Source organism: Alligator sinensis, unplaced genomic scaffold (assembly GCF_000455745.1).
Source record: "Alligator sinensis unplaced genomic scaffold, ASM45574v1 scaffold60_1, whole genome shotgun sequence".
Lineage (NCBI taxonomy): Eukaryota > Metazoa > Chordata > Crocodylia > Alligatoridae > Alligator > Alligator sinensis.
Window position 1 is genome coordinate 4646633 of NW_005841858.1, and position 11134 is coordinate 4657766.

Sequence of the window (11134 nt, forward strand, 5' to 3'; positions counted from 1 at the left end):
CAGAAAAAAGCAACTGTTGTTTCTGGTGCTTGAGAATTGGGACAATGAAAATAATAAAAAGATGCTTTGCAACACTTAAATGGTATTCTGATTTGATTAGGTCTAGCAAATCGGTGCTATTGTTCAGAACATTACCAAACTAACAGTTCCTCAGTCACTGCCAAGGTAGTGGAGCTGTTTGTGCCTGTTCATCTTTCCAGGGTGAAGAGAGTACCGTCTATTCTATTTCAAATTTTTGCACATCATAAGAGGTCTCCAATAAGCCTCCTCACATTTGGCCAGGGAAGGAGAGAATTGGCAGCCTTCTCGGATATTTGTTTCTTCCAGAAATGTTATGCCCTCCTCTTTCTACCTCCTATTTCAGCAATAATACGTCTCAAATTAAAGATTATGAAAGGTTCTTTACTGCTGGAGAAATGCTGTTATGCATCTCCAAGAAGAAAAAGAGTAGTTTTTTAAAGTAAGACATCCCTATTACAGCTGACTAGCTGGTTTGGTGATTCGTACCAATGTACATAGGCCCTTCTCTTAGTAAACATCTGTAAGTTAGACATGTTCAAATAGTGAACACATTTGAGGACATTATGATCTAAGCATGGATATTCTGTGAGATGGAGAAGGGGGAAATTGTCAGATGCATTGTTTGTTGTGAATTATTTACCCAGATGGGAACTGAAAAGGAGTGTATTAGAAGACCACTGTTCAATTCAGCATTTTCTTTTTAAAAATGATGGTAATGATTGTCATACAGTTTTCAAAGTGGTTTGCTCTTAGAAAATTGTTGCTACTTGAAAATTGTATTCTAAGAGTCCTTCTGATTCAATAATGAAACTGTGTGCAAGTATTTAAGTTTCAGAAATTAAACCAAGGAAAGGCTTTGAATAGGGTTTGGGTACTAGGAAAATTGAAGCAGATTAGCATTAATACAGCAGTTTGGCTATGTACCCATCTCATATTAGCTTGGTCTCCTTCCTTGTTAGCCCCTACAAAATCTATTTCTGTGTCAGAATGACCCTCTTTCACTGTCTGTTCAACATGATTTCATCACAGTGAGATCATCCCATCTAGGTGTAGACCTGAGTGTGTTGCTTGGTGGTTATAGCAGAAGTAATTTCTTAATATGGCATTGTTCAAAGAGAAGTGTAAAAATGTAACCGTTATGTACTTGGGTGAACCAAAACTGAGCATGCCGCTGAGATCTGTAACGTGGAGACCTGTACTAACATCAGAGTGCTTGCCTGCTGGAGAAGTAGTGATATTAATCAGTTACAGTTACATAGGACCTTTTATCTGAGAAAATCACTGCATTTTATGAACATTAATGAAGCATTTTCATACTGTGACTTTTTGATGTCTCTCTTACTGAGTGGTGCTACAGCAGGGAAATGAGAAAAATTGGCCACCCACATGATGCAGTGGGAAAGCAGAGAAACTGATGGTGCTGTTTGTGAAACAGTCATAGGACTGGAAGCCAAAAATGAGAGTTCAAATTCTGACTCTATTACAGTCTCCTCAAGTAACCATGGAAAAGTCACATTTCTCTCTGCCTTACTTTCCTCATGCGCAAAAAAAAAAAAAAAAAAGGCATAATACTTCCCTACCTAATAAGGGATGAATTAGTACCTTACAAGATGTGTGGTATTACAGAAATACACTCAGTTTGTTGCTCCGTCACTAAAGCACATTTGTAATCCGAGGCGCCAATGCACACTGCAAATCATTCAGGGATACTCCAGAGATCTATGAGAAATGGATAGAGATGAGTTCAGATAGCAGTTGAGAGAGCAGTACCAGGCATATAAAGCTGCCTGAGAGAAAGTTCAGAAGCAGAAGTGAGAAAAGAGCACCAAGAGGCATGAAACTGTCTATCTGGGAGTGCAATGACAAGAGATGGGAGCATAGACTGAATCGTAGACTAGAATGTGCAGGGTTTTGAAGGTAAAAAGATTGTGAATTTGCTGCATCTGTGATGTTGTATTAATGGCCTGGTAAGATGCCTGGAGGACAGTTGTGAAGGTCAGTGCACATGCTTACTACCCCTTGGAAAGGATCACAAAATCCTTTCTGCATCTTGACATTGTAGCCTTCTTAAGACAAAGCCCTACAAGGGTAAACAACAACTAATGGAAGGTGGGAGGTTAATCCTCAGGTGGCGTTCAGAATGGAGCTGGTTAGGAAACAGATTTTCCATCTTATGAAAAGCTTAGGCTTTGGACTGGTTTTCTTTGTGAAGCAGGGCAAAAGCCTCTAAAACTCAACATTTTTATGCAACTGAAATTCCAGTGTTTCATTTCACATGGTTAAAAATCTCCACTGCAAGAATCCACTGATTATCCTCAGATCCCCCGTGGCCAAGCTAGCACCCAAGGCTAGGCATACTGCCTTACAGTCTGACTACTCTACCCCCTTGCAAGGCAGTCCACATGCCTCCCCCAACTACCAGACACCCAGATGAACAGGAACCAGGCAGCCAGCCTTTGTTCTTAGTGTACTGGTAGTCTAAGAAGCTGTTGGCTGAGCAGACCAGCTGCTCAGCAACTCATGTATCCCAGAAAGCTTGATAGCCCACAAGGGGTCTGTAAAGCAACCAGGGATTCATAGGCAATCAGGCCACATGGCTAAGAAGTTTTGGACTTTTAAGTGAATCCAGGAGCAGGACATTCTGACTGGCCTGTCAGCCAAGCGGCTTACATGGTTTCATTTGAAAGTTTCCATGTTCTTGAAGATCTTTTCAGTTTCACTTAATCAGATTTTCTGATAGAAAATTGTTGTTAGAAAGATTTCAACCAACTCTAGTCCAAATACAGTTTCATGAGACAGGATTAACAGGGAGACAGTAAGGTGAAGCTAACACTATGTAAAAGCAGTGCATGGCAAGGCAAGGTTGTGCCAGCATAAAAAAATCACAGAAAAGTAGGATTAGAAAGCTTCTACCACAACCCCCTGCCTTCACTAAGATCATCCCTTTCCAACCTATCCCATACAAATCCCATGTCAATTCAAATGAAGGGTTAATAGTAAACTGTGACCATTGGAGGTTTTCATGCATTTCTGCACTTCTGCAGTAGAGATGGTGGGTGGCAGCTGGTGGTGGGCACAAGCAACAGCAAGCCCTATATACCTGCCATATATACATGTTAATTAATATAATTTAAATTGCCTAGTTCAGACTTCCGTAGTCTGCATTAACGTTATTCCTCATTCAATTAGGATTAGTTCATTTGGACTGGAGCCAAGTTTAATTCACACTGCAGATGTCCACATATATATAATGATGGCTGTAGTCCAGATTAAACCTAGACAAATGTAACATCTATAAACAGCTCAGTATCCTGTTGCTGGAAAGGTTAAGAGATCCAAGGAAGACGTCCACGCTCCCTGATACAGAGGAAGGCAAAAACCTTTGTAGTCTGTACCAGTATGGGGTAAAATTCCTTTGTGACCCCAGATCTGGTGATCAGTCTGACTCTGAGCAGAGTGGCAAGACCCTCTTGTCAGGAACTTCCAGGTTTTATTCCCAACAAGAGCACTGGTACACCGCAGTCAAAATCCCCCACCTTGACTGCAGCCAATACCTAGTGCTCCTCAGGAAGCTGAAAAACAAAAAACCCCACACTTGTAACAAGAGAAGAAAAGCATTCCTTTCTGACAACTATGTGGCAAACAGCACTTTTCCCCGTGGGGTGGGGGAAGGTTGCTCCTGGACTTTCAACTATTGCTCTTTACAGAGCATTCCAGGCAAAGCTACGCCTAAATCATCCCTGACCAATGCTTATCCAAATGCTTCTTGAAAATCTGCAATGATAAGAGATTCCACAACTTCCCGAGGCAGTCTGTTCCACTGCCTCACTGTTCTAATACTGAAATTTGTCCTGATATCCAATCTAAACCTACGTTGCTGCAACTTCAAGCCATTGGTCCATTTCTTGCTCTCTCTAACTAGAGAAAAAAGTTATTCTCCTTCTTTATGGCATCCCTTCAAATATTTAAAGACTGTTGTCATATCCCCTTTTAAGCACCTTTTCCTCAAGCTGAACATGCCTACCTCCGTCAACCTCTCTTTGTATTGCTTGCCTTCCAAGCTCCTTGTTTTCGTTACCCACCTCCAGACCCTTTCTAACTTCTCCACATGCTTTTTAAAATATGGAGCCCAAAACTGCACACAGTACTCTAAATGGGGCCTAACCAGTGCTGAGTAAAGAGGCACTATCACCTCCTCTGTCTTACACCTAATGCTATTGATGCAGCCCAAAATCATATTCACGTTTTGTGTAGTTCACTGGAGACCCATACTGAGTCTGTGATCCACCGATACTCTGCCATCCAACCAGTTATCAAACATTTTGTGTTTGTGTTTTTGATTGTGGTGCCCTTGCATTTGTCAGCATTGAACTTCATCGTATTAGCTCCAGCCCAGATTTCCCAAAAGGGGAAAACCTGGTATGGTTTGTACTTGGTATCAGTTTGGTTTAGATGAGCACCCATCCACTAGAACCCTACTTGGATACAGTGGTCTTTTTATGTTTTATGCCCTACCATTGCTATTGCAAAATATTTTCAACCTTAGCTCTATTGTGGAACATTATTCTCGTTGGCACTGGATTTATGACCCAGATACCTTATTCTAGGCAGACCCAAACCATCCGACCGACCACAACTTCTTCCACTTGACAATAGGCAAATGTTGTTGATACACAGTGATAGCAGATAAGAATAATGCAGGCAAGACAAACAAAATAACACCGCCCACCCATTCTATATCTACCAGTCCTAGGGTTCACAGAAGGAAGGCATAAAAGCTTCACCCTGTGGCTCTTTCTTGAATGTGAGCAGTTAGCAGCCTGGAGGTCAAGAGCCAAGGCCCAGCCGCTCCCAATGGGGTGGGTGGTGTGTGGCTGGTGGGTGGTGGTGGCTGGTGGTATGTTCTCTGTCCACGGTGGCCTCAGGTTCTCTGCTCAGGGACCCTTTGCTGCTCTGAAATCGCTCCTTTTGTACTCTTTTTCCTTCTAATGACTCTTCATATCCAGCTACCATTGATTGGTTTCCCTGTAGTTTTCATACTGTTCACGTTCTGTTCTGTCAGCATATTCCATTGTTTCCCAAACCCATCACATGTGCACATCTTAATTTGGTCATTTACCAGTGTCTTAATTTGGGCAAGCCCTGCCCTCCTAATTTGGTCTGTCCACCAAAACTGGAAATCCCAAGGGCTTTGCAGCTGATCACTGTGACCTAATGCCACCATAGCTCGTGTTTTGGGGTTTTCAGGGAACAATGTGGTACATGTCTTCAATTTCCAGCCTGTTTGTGTGCTGGCTTCAGACACAATCAGCCTTGAAGGAAACTGTCACAACAGGCTTTTAGAAACCAATTAGCTGTTGCTGTTCCCCTGGACCATGAATCTAATGCAATATCTACTTTACCTACAAGCCAGTTCCTAAAAGCAAACCTCTAAATATAATTTCTAGCCATCAGTTCTTTTTGGGGAAGCAAGGAGAGACTGGTCTGGGAATTTGCCTAGTTTGGGGGAATTAACAGAGACCTCAAATGCAGTAAACTGACCCCTTCTGTAGCTATTTTTAAAAATCTCAGATAGGAAGATACAGATAAGAAGCACACGAGATTACATCTGTGGCTCGGATTAGAAGAAAATGAACTGCTGTCTAGCTGTTCAGAAAGTATCTTACATTGTTTTAATTTAACTGGTTCTAAGGGAAGAATATTCCAGGACTAGGCAGAAACATGTTGCTTATCTGTCATTCCAATTCATGCAGACTAGGGCTGTCTAGAGACATTAACAAACAAGCCAAGAATTAAAGGAAGACAGATATGAAAGTCCTCTTCTAATTGGATCTGTAGGCAGCTATCTTTGTCAGTCTGTGTCTCTGTCCTTGTTAATGTGATCTCAAGGAATAAAAGACTATAGTTAATGTGTGTGGAACACTGAGCGTGTAAGTGTTCATAAGCTTTGAAGTGTAAAGAATCTGTATGTATTATGTCTTCAATTTCTGTTCTAGTGCCCTTATTCTTTATTTTCCCCTCTTGTCTGCCTCCCCCCACCCAATTATCCTCACTTTCTTTAGCCCTCAGCATCTATGAAATCCGTGTGCCTTTTAATTCCTGTTCAATTAATAGACCTTGTAATCTTGTTTTGAGGCTAATCTCCTTTCAATTGTATAGGAATGTAATAATTACGTGCCTTTTGTTTAACCACATTTGATAATTGCAGAAGGGACACTGATGAGGTGGATTAGCTTAGAATTTGACCTGTCTTGTTTTCTTATCTACTTGGAAATCCATTATGTGTTTTTCCAAACTCTCTGAATGCTTGTGACCTAGAACTCAATGAAACCTTGCTGTGTGCGCAACATAAGGGAGCAGATTCTGGGGAAAAACGTTCCTGTTGTAAATTTAGTCTAGTCCTTCAGAATCTATCGCAATCTGAATCCGATTGAGTTCAGTGAGTTTTGGATCAGGCCTACGTTTATGGATAGACAATTATAGTGAAGAAAGAAAAATATATAAATTACAAATGTTACCTTGAAAGTGCCCTTTGGTAAACTTGATTTTAACTCTTCTATTAATATCTTTCTCCTAAATACTTAGAAAGCAAATATTAATCCCATGGGGGGGAAAAAATGTTAAAGAACACTAAGGCCGCTTCCAGATGAGTGTGGACATTTGGTTCTCTGGGGACAAGTAGCAGCATCTTGCATCACAGTTTCTTGTCCCTGGGGAATGCCGGTGCCACGCATCCTTTGGCACACAGCAAGTTACCCCGGGGGCAGTAGGGGAGGTTGGGGCCAGCACTGGGCGGGCCCCAGCAGCCTTACCTGGGGTCCTGGGAGCCTAGCAGGGCTATAGCAGTGGCAATACTGCCAGACAGCACCTAGCTGGCAGTTGCAGCACATTTCCAGGCAGCCTGGCTCCACTTTTCGGCAGTGTGTGCTGCCCATGCATGTGCTGCTTCACATTTTTTTTCCACAGGTTTTTTTACCCTTGTCTGAATGCACCCTAAGGGGTTTGGTTAAGTACCCAGGTGCTAAGGATACATTGTGCATTGGACATATACTGCTCAATACAGCTTTAAAGAAATATCAAATAAAAACAACCCGTAAAAACAAGCATTAGGAACTGCTGCATTGCATCACTGCCCTTACCAGTTTTTATGGTCTTTACAATTATAGTTTCTTGGGTTTTTCATTTTATCCTCCCATGTTGCCGTATGAAAACAAAGCAAAAGACACAAAGTTCATCCAAAGCTCATCTAAGGCAATCTCAGGCTGCAAACAGACATTGCCCTTGTGCCACCATAAAAAGTTTTATGGTGGCACAAAACCTGAGCCAACAGATGTCCCTGGCCCTTGTCATGCCCTAAATGGTGATACAATGATTCTTAGTGATACTTTGTGCCACCTTTTCACAGCAGCCTGATCCTGCTAGACCCTAGCCCTGATGCAGGGGCACCCCGGAGAACACCATGCAGTCTTCTATTCTGTGCTTGCAGGTGCATGCCCCAGGAATTCCTTTGCAAGAGATCCCAGGGCATGTGTTTCATGCTGCAGAGCCAGAGAACTTGTTTAATAGCTGTAGAAGGAACACTGATGAGTTGGATAAGCTTAGAAGCATATTTGGTAAGTGGGAGGTAAAGCCCTGGGAGCAGCAGGGGCCAGATCCTGTGGAACATTGACAGCAGGGGCACAGACAGAAGTGCAGCTCCGCGCTGTAACACAGAACACTTTGGAGGAAGTGTTCTACTAACAGCGATCCCCCCGGACTAAACAGAAGTTCACTGTTGGTTCCAGGGGGGAGGGGATTCTACCTGCTGGAGCCTGCAGCTGGTTTCCCGTAGCAATGGCCCCTCCTCCCTCCCAGCAAATACTGTTTTCAGAGTGGAAGAGAAGAAAGGGAGCAGAGGGAGCTTGTTCCAGGGGTTCTCCAGTCAGCACTGGAGGGTAAGGTAGGTGGATTGGACCTCCCCCACCCCCCCACATGGGGGGGTTCCAGTCTACCGGCACCACCCTCCTATGAGGGCTGAAAAAACAGAGACAGGCTGGGAGGTAGCACAGACAGAAGTTATTGAAGATGCTGTGTTTTGAAACATCATCTGAACCCTCATGCAATCAGGGTTCAGATTTTTACAGGATTGGGCCCTTTTAAAGTACTGTGCAACTGTGCACTTCTACAACCATGATCAAATAGAGCATTTTCAGATCATGTGAATATTGTCACTTCTGTCGGCGCCCCAGGTGATGTCTGTCTGCCCATCTGTCAGATCAGCTGGGCTAAGACACATCCCAGAACAGGTAAATGCACCACAAAGATGACATTTGTCTGTAGCCTCAGTTGTTCCATGGACTTCAACAGGTTCGTGGCTACAGTGCCTTCAAGTACAACAAAATAAATAGGAACAAACAGAAAGAATGTTTTTAACCCCTCTCATCACTTCTGTTTATAATAATTGTAGGTGTTACTTGAAAAAAAATCTTTCCACTGGAAAGAGGGTTTTTTTTAGTAGAGAGTGCCCCTTAAAGATATATGCACAATTCTGCATTGAATCGTAACTTTTATGCATAAAGGGTCAGTCCCTTCTATAGTGTAGCCAGTGTGCTTTTATCAGAGTTCTTTAAAACAAAACAAAAAAACCTCTTTGTTTTGTGATCACAAATTAATAAGTTATAAACTGTAAATACGACTTAAGGTAAAATGTTGAGATATACAATGAACTTTCCAATAATTTGAATTATCTGATTGTTTGGGCCATTGCCATTATGCATACATTAAAGTTAGCAGTATGTGTTTGTGTGGATTGGGAATAGGGGAGAAGGACATTACTAATAGAATAACATATCTGCTCTTCTCTGGGAGGATCTTTCATACCCTCTGCAGAGTAAAAGTCATTGGAAAATGCTGACATCTTCAGTTAAAAAAAAATGTTCTAGTTTTGGAGAACATGGGAAATTTTAAGGCCCAGGAGGATATTTCACACAACAAACTTACTGTGCATAAATCTGTGAGGCAAAATAAATACAGAACACATTGTAAGCTCTTTAAAAGTTCAACATCATTTTCATATTAAAAGTACTACTTCCACTGTTTTTACAGAGGAGTTAGCATTAGGAAGCTATAACTTAGTGTTGATAGTCAAATTAAAGCTTAGCTGCACTGCATACTAATATATCTCACTTCAAAGTAATAGCACTCATCATAATAAGTGACTAGGGCATTTATACAACTCTCATGAGCTCATGTAATTGTTTCCTATTGTGATGTAAGAGTACATGTTTAAAATTGCAGTGTAAACATTATTTCCTTGTCATTGTGTATTTTTATTTCCTTGAACTCTGTTAGATGTTACCTTTGTCAATGAAGATAGTTAAATGTGATTGTTATACAAGCACCTATGTGATTAAGGGCCAGATTTTCAAAGGAATTTCGATGCCTACAGGTAGTGTTAGGCACTAAACACCTTGGGAGATTTTAAAAAATGCTTGAGCAAGTTAAGTGCCTAACTTCTGTTGAATTCAACTAGTGAGTATTTAGCTCCAAAAATATGGCAATTTTCTAATGGTTTGGATGTGGTTTAAAAAAGCTGTTATGAGCATATTCTCATCTTTGTGCACCAGAATTATATACACAAAGCCCTTTGCTTTTTAAAAATGAAATTATAGCCCTGTGAGCATTAGCACTTTTCTATTCTTGCTCAAGCTGTAAAAAAAACCCTGTTGATCAGACACTTAGGTAAAAGTAACATACATCATACATATGTGCTTTCAAAGGCTTACCTCAGGGCGGACAAATATTTCAGCTGGAGGGCCACTTAACAAGGCTTTTGAGGGCCATATGGGTAGCCCTGTATGGTGGGGTTTGGGAGGGGGAGTGCGTATATGGTGGGGTGTGGAGGAGGGGTGTTTGTATGGTGGGGTATGGAGGGGTGGGGGAGGATTTGTGAGGGGATGTAGCTGTGTGTGGGGGGGCAATAGGGTATGTTGGGGGTGTATAAGTGGGGAGGTAGGGCAGAGTGTGGGTGTGTGGCATTTGTGGGGAGTGAGGGAGGGTTGGGGAGTGTGGGGTGTCTCTAGTGGGTTATGGAATAGAGAAAATCCCACACAACTTACTGATTCGTTTTGATGCACTGGCTGGGGGAGTAGTTAGCTGATTGCACAATTTCACAATGATTACACACTTAATTTATACAACACAATTTTATTTTAAAACTCTTTGCTACGTATATAACACTGCTTAGCTTTAAGAAACACCACAAACATTAAAAACACAATAATTACATATATCAGAAACAATGCTCCAAATGCACTTCCTTCCCAAACAATGCTATAAGAATTAGTGTTACAAAAACAACTACAATTACAACTAAAAGTTAAATTTGAATCAATACTGTTATTTTTCATAATATACTTACAATCCTAGAATTCCGAGAAGCCAAATACCAAAATATGGTTTCATTCCTCAGTAGTACGATTTAATGGGTTGGCCTCAGTAGTACGGTTCAATAGGCTGGCCTCAGCAATACGATTCAATGAGCTGGGCTCACCAGTGATAGGACTACGTCCCCTTCCTTCAGTCCCTTTCGGGCGCTCCGCGGCTTCAGCGTGAACTAAGAGATTCGTGTTCACGGAGAGGCTTGATTAGGCGATCAATCTAATCTGAACTTATACTTGCGATTCTTCCTTCGTTGTTCTGCAAGTGAAGTCACCTCCAAATTGGGACAGTAAGTTACAGGTTTTTATTGAGTGAGCTGCCGTCATTGGGCTCCTCCTACTCAATTCATCATAACTCCCAAATTTGGGCTCGGATCTTACTCAACAGAAATTACCTTTGTTGAGCATTTTAAATTACTCTTGGGGAGACTTCCATATCACTGCAAATGCCTTTTTCTTACCAGTCTAGTTAAAAGGCCTCAGGCTTTGATGTCTCGGAACTCAGGATATTTGCTTTCTTTGTAAAAGACTTCTAAAGATACAATTTAAATTAAGGCTTTAAGTGAAGTCAGGACATTTTTCACGTAGCCCCAAAACAATGAGCTAGATAAGGAGATAAATCCTATCTTCTTCCTGAAACTGGCTAATGGGCAACCTTTACAAACATTCAAACTATTTCATTCAATATGACATCC